We start from the raw sequence: 10,493 nt of genomic DNA, 5'->3' as shown, positions 1-10,493 counted from the left end.
TGAAAAAGGTGTTGTCATGTCTTGAACAATATTTTCTATATTCTGTTTATACAGGACTAGTGTGTGCATGGAAACATAGTGGTTGATTCTGCAGAACCAAGACTTTCAGACTTTTTTTTCGATCTCTGGTTCAGTTTGTGTTTTTATGATTTTGCATTCAGCTCACTTGCACCTGATTAAAATTTAATCTGAATTGTCTGAGGCTGTCAAACACCTTGAGTTACGTGGTCATTTGTCTGTTTTTGTACGGGACTCAAGCTGTTGCATTCCTAACTGAAGATGTTGCTTTGGTATTATACCTCTAGAAATCAATATTTCTCTACTTGAAATGTAAATGAATAAAAAACACATATAAAACTCAAATAACAATTTAAATGTAAATATAATATTTATATGATATACTTATTTTCAGTTAATTTGATTTTTATTTTAAATTTTTAATTAATATTTTATATTATATTTTATTTTAAATTTAGATTGTTAATTTTTATAAAAGTAAATATTATTAGAAAGTTTTAAAAATAAATACAAAACAAATAAAAATATAAATCTTGTGTGTATATATATATATATATATATATATATATTATGTATAATAAAATTCTACATAAATATCTATATTTTTCCATTTGACATATAACTGTAAGTTAATGAAAATAAATATGAAACAAAAAAATGATACAGAAATATATTTATATGATACTATATAGAAATAAAAATCAATATTTCTCCAATTTAAATATACAGTTACTAATATTACAAATAAATATAAAACTAATAAAAATGGAAATAAACATTAATAAAAATAAGTATACTGTAAAACCTAAATAAAATTACAAATAAATATATTTATATTATATTGTTTATATATAAATCAAAAACAATATTTATCAAATTTAAATATCAACTTTTAAAAAGAAATAAAAATATAAAATATATAGAAATATGTATATAATATATAAATATATATAAATTAAATATTGTATACATATTATATTATTATTATATTATTACATTACATTATTATTATTATATATTACATGTAATGTCATCAATATTTTTTATTTAAATGTAAATTAATAAAAAGAAATATAAAAGAAATAAAAATGTAAATATTGTATATATGATATAATGTATATTACATTTCGACATGAATATAATCAATATTTTCCAAAGTGAAATATACATATAAAATAATAAAATGAAATCCTAAAAAACGAAATCAATTGACAGGCTGAGTCTCAAATGGAACCCATAAGCGTTCGTATGAATAATAAAATTAAACACGTACAGTAAGTGAAAACTATTGTGCACACGCACTGACGCACGCACACGCACACGCAAACACAGGCAGCGTGCAGACACGCGGTGGGCGTGTCTTTCCTGCAGGAGGAGTAAATACAGCTCGTGCGCCCTTGTGCGCTGCTCAAACAATCCCAGCGTCTCTGCGCACCGGTACCGGCACATCTGCACCATCACTCCACAGCTCCCAAAGACCGGACCAGCTCCGAACCCCTGCCGGACCAGCCAAGCACATCTTCTTTGCAACATTTGGGTAAGGTTTCTTCCTTCCTTTGCATATTTTCGCGCGAGGCTTCGTCGTTGTTTGCGCCGTGCTGAATATCTTGCATCTTTTGGCCGCTGGGGGCCACAGGTGTGCTGCTGTGTCCGAAGTCGTTGGGAATTAGGATGTAGGATTTGTGCACGTTATTTTACGGCAGCCGAGGGAGTCTTTAAGGGGTGACTGAGCTGTCCAGAGGACGGAGGAAGGTGTTGTGTCCTCTGCTCTTGTACACCATGCGTGCAACCCCCCCCCCCCAAAACCCCCAAAACAATTGTACAGGGTGTCCCTCATGCCTGCACATATATAATTTATGTAATTGGTTCATTTTGATATATTTATTTATACGGTTATATAGTATATTTTTTTAAATGATTGTTTAACTGTATATATTGTATATAATTGTACTTATCTTTTAAATAATTATTTGATTTTTTGAAATTGCTGAATTCATTATTTATTTATTTTTTTTTATTCATTGGACGACCTAGCACAGCACTGCTTTACTTTGATAAAAATGTTCGTGCTAAATGTCAGTTCACGATGCTAGCTTACTCTTCAAGTGCACTCTGCACCCCACAAGCGCCTTCCAACAGGTTGACGAGCACGTCAAGAACAACTCCATCCCAGTGTAACATTCAACATTATTTTGTGCATGTTCACCATCACAATAAGAAAAGATATACAGCAGGGGGTGTGCAAACTTTTCCCACCTGAGGGCCACATACTGAAAAATGAAGGCACGCAGGGGCCACTCTGATGTTTTTTAGGTCTTTGCTCATTTTTGTCCCATTTGTGCTGTTATTTATATTCATTTTCTAAATATTTCTACTTTTTTTTAATAGTCTTGTAAATTTGCTTTTTGTAATATTATGACTTTGTTACCATAATATTTTTACTTTTTCCCCAACCTTGTTTTCCAGTAATTACAACATTATCATGTTTTCTTTGGTTCTCATCATATTTTTAAAAGCTGCGCTGTTGTCATTTTTAAAAGTAATATATACTGTATATATATATATATATATATAAAATTCTTATGTAATATTTGAACTCTATGCTACTAAAATGAGCTTATTTTTTCTCATAATAGTATGAGTTTATTCTCGCAAAATGGCAATTTTTTTGTCATAATATCTTGACTTTATTATTGTAAAATTACAGCTGTTCTTATTCAATTTCTTTTAATTATTATTTTTTTTTAATTTTGAAACAATTTTAACTTTCTTCTGGCAAATTTTCTTTTCGTAGTTATGACTTTATTCCCATAAAATTTTGACTCTATTCTTGTATTTTTCTGCAACCTAATTTTCCATAAACTACAACTTTATTTGTTGTTTTGTTTATTTCTCATAATATTACAATTTAAAAAGTTTTTCTTTAATATTTCAAGTTTATGCTACTAAAATGGTGTTATATTTCCTCAAAATAAATCAAATGACGTTATTCTCATAAAATTCTGACTTTGTGTCGTTCGATTACATCTTTTTTTTGTTAAAATTTGGATTTTATTCTTGTAAAATTACTGCTGATTTTTCTTTTTTTTTCTTTCTTTCTTTCTTTTTTTTATTTTTTGTGTTAAATTCCATTTTTAGAATGTGCTGTGGGCCAATACAAAAAATGTATATAATATATTTAATATATAATAAATATATATAATATATAAATATATAATATATATAATATTATATATAAAATATATAATATATATTTTAAAAATATTTAATTTAATGTAAGTAATATAATATAAAAAAGTGTCCTTTCAATTAAATTATTTTATTTTAATATATATTTTTTCATTTATTAAACTTTATTTTTGTTAATGTGTGTTTAACGATGTGTTTTTCAGTGAATAAAAAAGATAAATAAATGGGACTAAGAAGCATCTGAAAATGAAATTTTTAACCAAAGTGAATTATTTTTCTTCTTTTTCTTGTTATCCTCTTAATGAGCAACTTGTATTAACATTAAAAAATAAACTCCAAAAGAGCCGTCAACCTCACTTTATACTACAATGGATATTCTTTTGTGTTGTTTCTCAAGCAGGTTTAAAAACAAGGGAATTTGTGTCGAAATTGCATGTGAACGCTGAACTAAAAGGCTGTGTGGAAATCTGGGGAAAAATGGCAATTTTTGGGATGTGGAAAATGTTGATGTTGGAATGGGTTGAGAAATGTGGAAGGAAAAATGATGTTTACATTCATGGGGATGTTTGGGTGCGAAAATGCTGAATTCTGGGAAAACCAGGAATGTTTGGAATGTGGCAAATAGCTAGCCTGAATGAACGGAATGTTGTGGCGTTTCTACAGCTATTTTGTGTTGTAGGTAATGTTTTAATGTATGTTGAAATGACATCTCATTTTGTTGTAGCGTTTATAGTGCTCATCGAAGGCACGGAAAAAAAAAATCGCCATTGTGGGGTAGATGAGCTTTCACTACACAAGCGGCACTTCCTGTTATGTGTGAATTATTTTTAGGCACGGGCCGGTTACTGGTTTCAAGGTTTACCACGATATTAAAAAGTCACGGTTCAAAACTGCTAAAATAGTCCGTCACACCTTCCTACGGTATGAGAGAAAATGGATAAATACTTCGTCACGTCCCGTGTTAGTCCTTGCAGTTGGAACTGGCCTTCGATGTGCTGAAACCCTGAGATGTGCATGAGACGTGTTGCCAGAAGTCGGCAACTCAGCCGTCGCGGCATCGCTAGTGGTGACGTTATCTGCGCCGGTGTGGCAAGACGTGTGCCCTGGTAGAGTTTTGCAGCCCCGAGCATGTGAATTTAGGGTGTATTTCACATGGCTTTGCAGCTGTCCAACTAACATGTAAGCACATAACAATATTTTCGACATGTTAACGTGAATATTGTAACCTAAAATGTCACAAATGTCATCATTTAATCGCTTGTAGTGTAAACAAACAGGTATTGATACTACGCGTTGCAGCATAAAACATATAGTAAAGGACAAAATATACAAATTTAGCCTTATTAAGTGAAACGTGAAAGATTCCTCCAAAGCGATGCACATTTAGAATATTTACTCCACGTTTCCTTGTCATACGCATGCGCAGTAGCGCTGACTGGCAGAACTCGAAGCAGGCACAGGTGTCGTCATTCCACCGGCACTGCTGCGCTGTTGTCATCGTTGTCGGTCAACATGTTACTCACAAGTCGAGAGTCAGCCATCGTGGAGATGTGATCCGGAACGAGACAGGAGGGAAGAATAAGTAAACAGTTTACCCTCCATTGAACGACACTGTTACGCCATTGAACGCCACTTTGCAGCAGTTGCTAACAACAATCACATGACCTGGGAACGGATGTGAAACTTGGCGACACAGGCAAATAAAAACAAAACAAACTCGGTAAACGCACAATCCAACAACTCCAAAACACTTGTGGGCAAGTTATGGACATTCACCACGCTAAGAAATAATACCGTAACATGACGAGTTTTTTAAAAATGATTTTTGTTGTGAACTTTTTTGAGGCACTGATTGAGCCAGTGATTGCATTTATTTGCATTTTTATTGATTATTTATTTTGAAATAATTCCTTTATTTTTTGCTGTTTATTTTAAATACACCTTGCATGGGGGCAGCAGCCTAAGCAGGGAAGCCCACACTTCCCTCACACCAGCTCTTCGTCCCGTTCCTCCCGGCGGATCCCGAGGCGTTCCCAGGCCAGCTGAGAGACATAGTCTCTCCAATGTGTCCTGCGTCTTCCCCGAGGCTTCCTACCGGTTGGACGTGCCCTGAACACCTCCCGTGGGAGGCGTCCGGGAGGCATCCAGACCAGATGCCCAAGCCACCTCATTTGTCTCCTCTCAATGCGGAGGAGTAGCAGTTCTACTCCGAGTCTCTCCCGGATGACAGTGCTTCTCACCTTATCTCTAAGGGAGAGACCAGCCCCCCTACGGAGAAAACTAATTTCGGCCGCTTGTACCCGTGATCTTGTCCTAAGTGTCTTCTTCGAGAACATTCTGACATTAAACATGCCGGTTTTATTGTTTAAATGTACTTTAAATATATTACTCATTTCAGCCTCTGTAACTTTAATTTGTCTCCCTGTTGGAGATAAATGGGTCTTTTGTCATTTTCAATTCTTTATTCACACAAATTGAGCTGATTTTCTATCAAAATAGGCTATTCACAACAAAAACAAAGACATTCTTTGTGAAAATGTGGTAGAATCTCGTTCACATGACATTTCCATCCAATTCCAAGGATGGTTGATGGTCGAATCAGACTCTTCCCAATCAAATCGTCAAATAGTCCAATATTCGAAGACACCCATTCACGTTACTGTCAGGTCGTGTGGGATTCCAACCACTTTAGTATCTTTATGGCAACCAGCAGTTAAGGCTGAATTATGCTAAAGTGACGCCAGTACGCCCACTCCGCTGACGGCGTCTTTATTCATTTACAACTCTACTGTCGGGGGTGAGCGCTATACGTGCAATTCTCCATGAAAACCCTTCAGCGCTTCCCTGAGAGGGACAAAATGGAAATGATGTACGAAGAAAAGACGACCAATCACAGCTCTGCGGCGTGCGTGGCAGTTGACGTGAGGTTAGAATTTGTTGGAGGTGCTCGTCATGCTCTACTGGAGGGTTCAGTGCTTGGCACTGCGGTGCAGGAGCACAATTAAGCCTTTATCCTTACGATGTATAGTACTTATTTTTCCTGCTTTTGAAGTGGAAAAGTACCCTCCCCAAACCACAGTGGGTAGGGTCGAGTCGGTACTAAGCACTGGAAATGCAGCACATGAAGAAGGACGAGCAGTAAAACTTCCTACATCCAAAACATGTTGGAAAACTGGACAGCTTCCTTTGTCTTCTTCTTTTCTTCCGTCTTATTCTTATTTAGTCTTCCTTCATTTTTCCTTCTTATTCTTCTCTCTTCTTCCCTGCTACCATCTTCTTTCCTCCTCCTTCTTCTATCTTCTTTCCTTCTTCCTAGGGATGTCCCGATCCGATCTTCAGGATCGGGATCGGCTGCCGATCCGCTGTCTTTCTGAAGATCGGATAATATCGGCCTCTGCCATGAGATCGGGTTGCCGTATCACGTTGGTAACTCTGAGCCACACTCCGACATGGTAGGTGCTGTAATGCACCTCGAAGCTGGTTGCCACTCGACTCGCGCCACCCGCAAGAAGAAAACACAACACCACCATGCAGACATGTCCGCGGTGCACCGTGGTGAAGTTAGTTTCAAGTTGGACGTTGGATATGCGGCTCCGTAGCTACAGTGGTAGCTCCCTCTCACTGTGCCCGGACTGCTGAGTCATGGTGTAGCGAGCTCGCACGGGAAGTGCCGCTCTGACCACTGGTTGCTTATAATAGGGGCCGCACAAACACTACTAAACATGTCAAACCAGCAACCAGTCCAGGGTGTACCCCACCTCTCGCCCGAAGTCAGCTGGGATAGGCTCCAGCATACCCATGACCCTAGTGAGGATAAGCGGCATAGCAAATGATTGGATGGATGTTCTGAGGCTGACATCCCATTAGAAAAGTTAGCTAAGCTACATGCATTTCTCAATTACTGGACAAAATGGGCCAATGATGCATCAATAAATGTAAGGATTTTTACATTTTATTCACTAGCCCAAATAGCACACACTCTATGCTGGTAAAATAAGTAGAAAAGATAAAAAAGTGAATTGGAAAATTAAAACGGAAATTGAGAAAAAATAAAACTGATTTCTTCGGGCCCTAAGAGAGTTTGTTAAAAAAATTTAATATATTCTAAATCACACCACAAATTGATCTATAACCATGTCAAATGATTAGTCCTACCCGAAAAGTATTTTGCACGCCCATTTTTTCCAATTTGATCTTTTATTGGGTGGACTTTTATTGGATCTTTTATTGGATCAGGGACCTGACTCACAGAGGTTTGTTACAAAAGCCAAACAATATTGTTGATCATGCTGTGTAATAAAAAAGTCCATTCAGCAATACTTTGGTTGCATGTTTGTAACAAAAGCACATTATTATTAAAACAAACAAAACAAACGATCGGTACCGGATTGGATCGGATTGGCAAGGCTATAAAAAAATCGGATCGGAAGCCAAAAAATGTGGATTGGGACATCCCTACTTCTTACTTCTTCTTTGCTTCTTTCTTTCTTCTTCTTCTTCTTTCTCCTTTCCTTCTTCGTTCTTCTTGTCCTTCTTCTTCTGTTCACTACTTTCCACCGCTATGGGTTGCTTCTCAGCTGCCATAATTCAAAGTTTGTCCCGCCCGTTCCGCGACGTAGCCAAAATTGCGACTACTGAGGGTGGTAAGTGTCCACCACTGTGCACTTACCATTTTGAGTGTTTGGAGTACATAAGACAGGAGGAAAACAGCGAAAATAATCCATCAAGTCAAAAACATGGCACGCTTGTTCGCGCGGCAGTACACTCATGCATGTGATAAAGACGAGTCAGAAGAGAGGTCGTTCACGTGATCGCTCCTCGTGTGAGCTGATGAGCGAGCCCGGTCTGTCGACCATTTCAGCATCCTTTTGGAAAGCACAGACGTGTTGGGAAAGCATTTCCCAGATGAGAAACGGTGTTTTACAAGGACTTTTGAAATGAGGCAAGCAAACGTTTTGTCTTCATGTCGCTGGACAGCTTGACTGCTTTTCCGATGAGGCTGTAGCAAAGTTGGCTGTCGTTTGTCTTTGTGTGTCTTGAAAGCACGCTGCGGGACACTTTCCATTCCCACAAGCTGATAGTTTGATGCTGGGAGCAGCAGAGCGCAGTGGCATCAGTGTAGCTGTGATAATGGCAATGATGTGACCTGATGCAGCATGGAGATGGAGAAGGTAATGTTGCTTGGCATGGAGATGCAGAGATGAAGTGCTTTTTTATACCACGGAAAACTTCTCATTGGGAAAGTCACACCCACAGAATGTATACTTGGAAATGTCACAATATGTGCCTTCAAAGTAAAATGACACTTGCACTGTGTCTCAAATATAATACTCTACACTGTGTACTCGGTGTATACTGTGTACTTGCTGTGTGAATGTTGACAGTGTAGTGCTGTCCCAAATCCATGACTGTCATTGTACACCCATCAGAAATTCCAATCGCAATATTTGCCTCTTTCTTCTTCTTCTTGATTCATTATTCTTCTTTCCTTCTTCTTATTTTCATCTTCCTTCATCTTTCCTTTTTCTTGTCTCTTTTTACTTCTTCCTCCTTCCTAGCACAAACTTTCGCCAAAAACCGAATCATATAGAAAAAAACGGGGTGTACGAAAACCAAATGTTTGACTGTAACCCAGGTCTGTCCAAAGGATGGAAGGGTCACTTAGATATTTTGTAAAGCAACATACAGGTAAACTCTCCAAACCAGAACAAAAAATGTTCTCAGTAGGACTCAGTAATGAGTAGCTCCACCGTTCTTGTTCATCACTTCAAAAATGTGTTTGGCATGCTTGATGTGAGTGTTTCCAGGAGGCTAGTGGGAACATTGCTCCAAGTGGTGAAGATGGCTTCACGAAGGGCATCAACTGTCTGGAACTGGTGGCCATTTTTATGAACTTCCCTTGCCATCCATCCCCAAATGTTCTCTATGGGATTTAAATGAGGGGAACATGCAGGATGGTCCAAAAGAGTGATGTTATTCTCCCTGAAGAAGTCCTTGGTCAAGCGAGCATTGTGAACTGCAGCGTTGTCCTGTTGACAAACCCAGCTGTTACCACACAGACGAGGGCCCTCAGTCATGAGGGATGCCCGCTGCAACATCTGAAGCTCCAGTGTTCCACTGAATGAAAAAGCACCCCAGACCATGATGGACCCCCCTCCACTGTGCCGGGTAGAAAACATCTCAGGTGGGATCTCCTTGTCATGCCAGTAACATTGGAAGCCATCTGGACTGTCAAGGTTACATTTTTTCTCATCAGAGAAGACACATTTTTTCCACCTTTCAGTGTCCATGTTTGATGCTCCCTGGCAAAGTCTAAACGGGCAGTTCTGTGGCGTAGAAGGAGACGAGGTCTTTGAAATAGTTTTTTTAAACCCTTTTCCTGCAGATGGCGTCTGATGGTTATTGCGCTGCAGTCGGCACCAGTAAGGGCCTTAATGTGGGTGGAAGACCGCCCTGTGTCTTGATGGACAGCCAATTGGATCCTCCGATTCAGTGCAGGTGTGTTTTTTTTGGGTTTACCACTTGACATTTTTGTTCCATAATGCTCAGGATCTTTCAAAAAATGTAGAATGACTGTCTTACTGCGCCTCAACCTCAGCAGCAGTGACACGCTGTGAGAGGCCTTGCTTATGCAGCTCGACAATCCGACCACGTTCAAAAAGAGAAAGCTTCTTATCTTTAGCCATCAGGAGGGCATGACAGTGTGAATGCCTGACAGAAAATGAACATTTTGAGCAGATTTTGTCTTTTATAGCCTGTGGTCTTAAACTTTTGATCAGGTGATAAACATCCTATTTCATTTTTTTTGTGTTTAAATTACAAGTTACAAATGTTTTTTGTCTCACTCCCCCTTCTTGCTTTTGCATATTGTAGCTCTACTTAAAAGCTCATTAAGATTCAAATGGGCAAAATGCAAATTCTAGCAATTTTTCAGCTGGTCTTGAGATTTTGATCAGGAGTGTATGCTTCAAGAACAAACTGCATCTCAGCTGTAGGTGAAAATGTGCATGATTAGTATGAACTTTGCTCCTTTTTTTCAATTTCTGCTGTTAAAAAAAAAATCGAAATATTTAAACTTTCTACTAATCTTGTTAAATTTTCTTTCCATAATATGACTTTATTCCTATAATATTTTGACTTTATTTCCATATTATAACTTTTTCCCCAACGTAATTTTCCCAAAAATGTCCCAACTTGATTTTGTTTTGTTTGTTTCTCAAACAGTTTTTTTTTTTACTTTTTTTTTTCAAAACTACATATTTTTCTTCAATATTTCAACTCTATGC

At 37.6% G+C, this 10,493-nt stretch overlaps 1 protein-coding gene across 2 annotated transcripts in view; it reads left to right on the top strand.

Moving 5' to 3' along the window:
* Window positions 1-1,398: 1,398 nt before the first annotated feature.
* The window catches only part of LOC129178688 (cell migration-inducing and hyaluronan-binding protein-like), a 182,743-nt gene continuing 173,648 nt past the window's right edge, over window positions 1,399-10,493 (top strand). For both annotated transcript variants that reach the window (XM_054771148.1, XM_054771150.1), the window contains exon 1: window positions 1,399-1,555. The gene's annotated coding sequence lies outside the window, so the exon portion shown is untranslated. The remainder of the gene's footprint in view (window positions 1,556-10,493) is intronic.

This window comes from Dunckerocampus dactyliophorus, chromosome 3 (genome assembly GCF_027744805.1).
Source record: "Dunckerocampus dactyliophorus isolate RoL2022-P2 chromosome 3, RoL_Ddac_1.1, whole genome shotgun sequence".
NCBI lineage: Eukaryota > Metazoa > Chordata > Actinopteri > Syngnathiformes > Syngnathidae > Dunckerocampus > Dunckerocampus dactyliophorus.
Note: the sequence above shows the minus strand (reverse complement) of the source record. Positions and strands in the feature narration are given on the sequence as shown.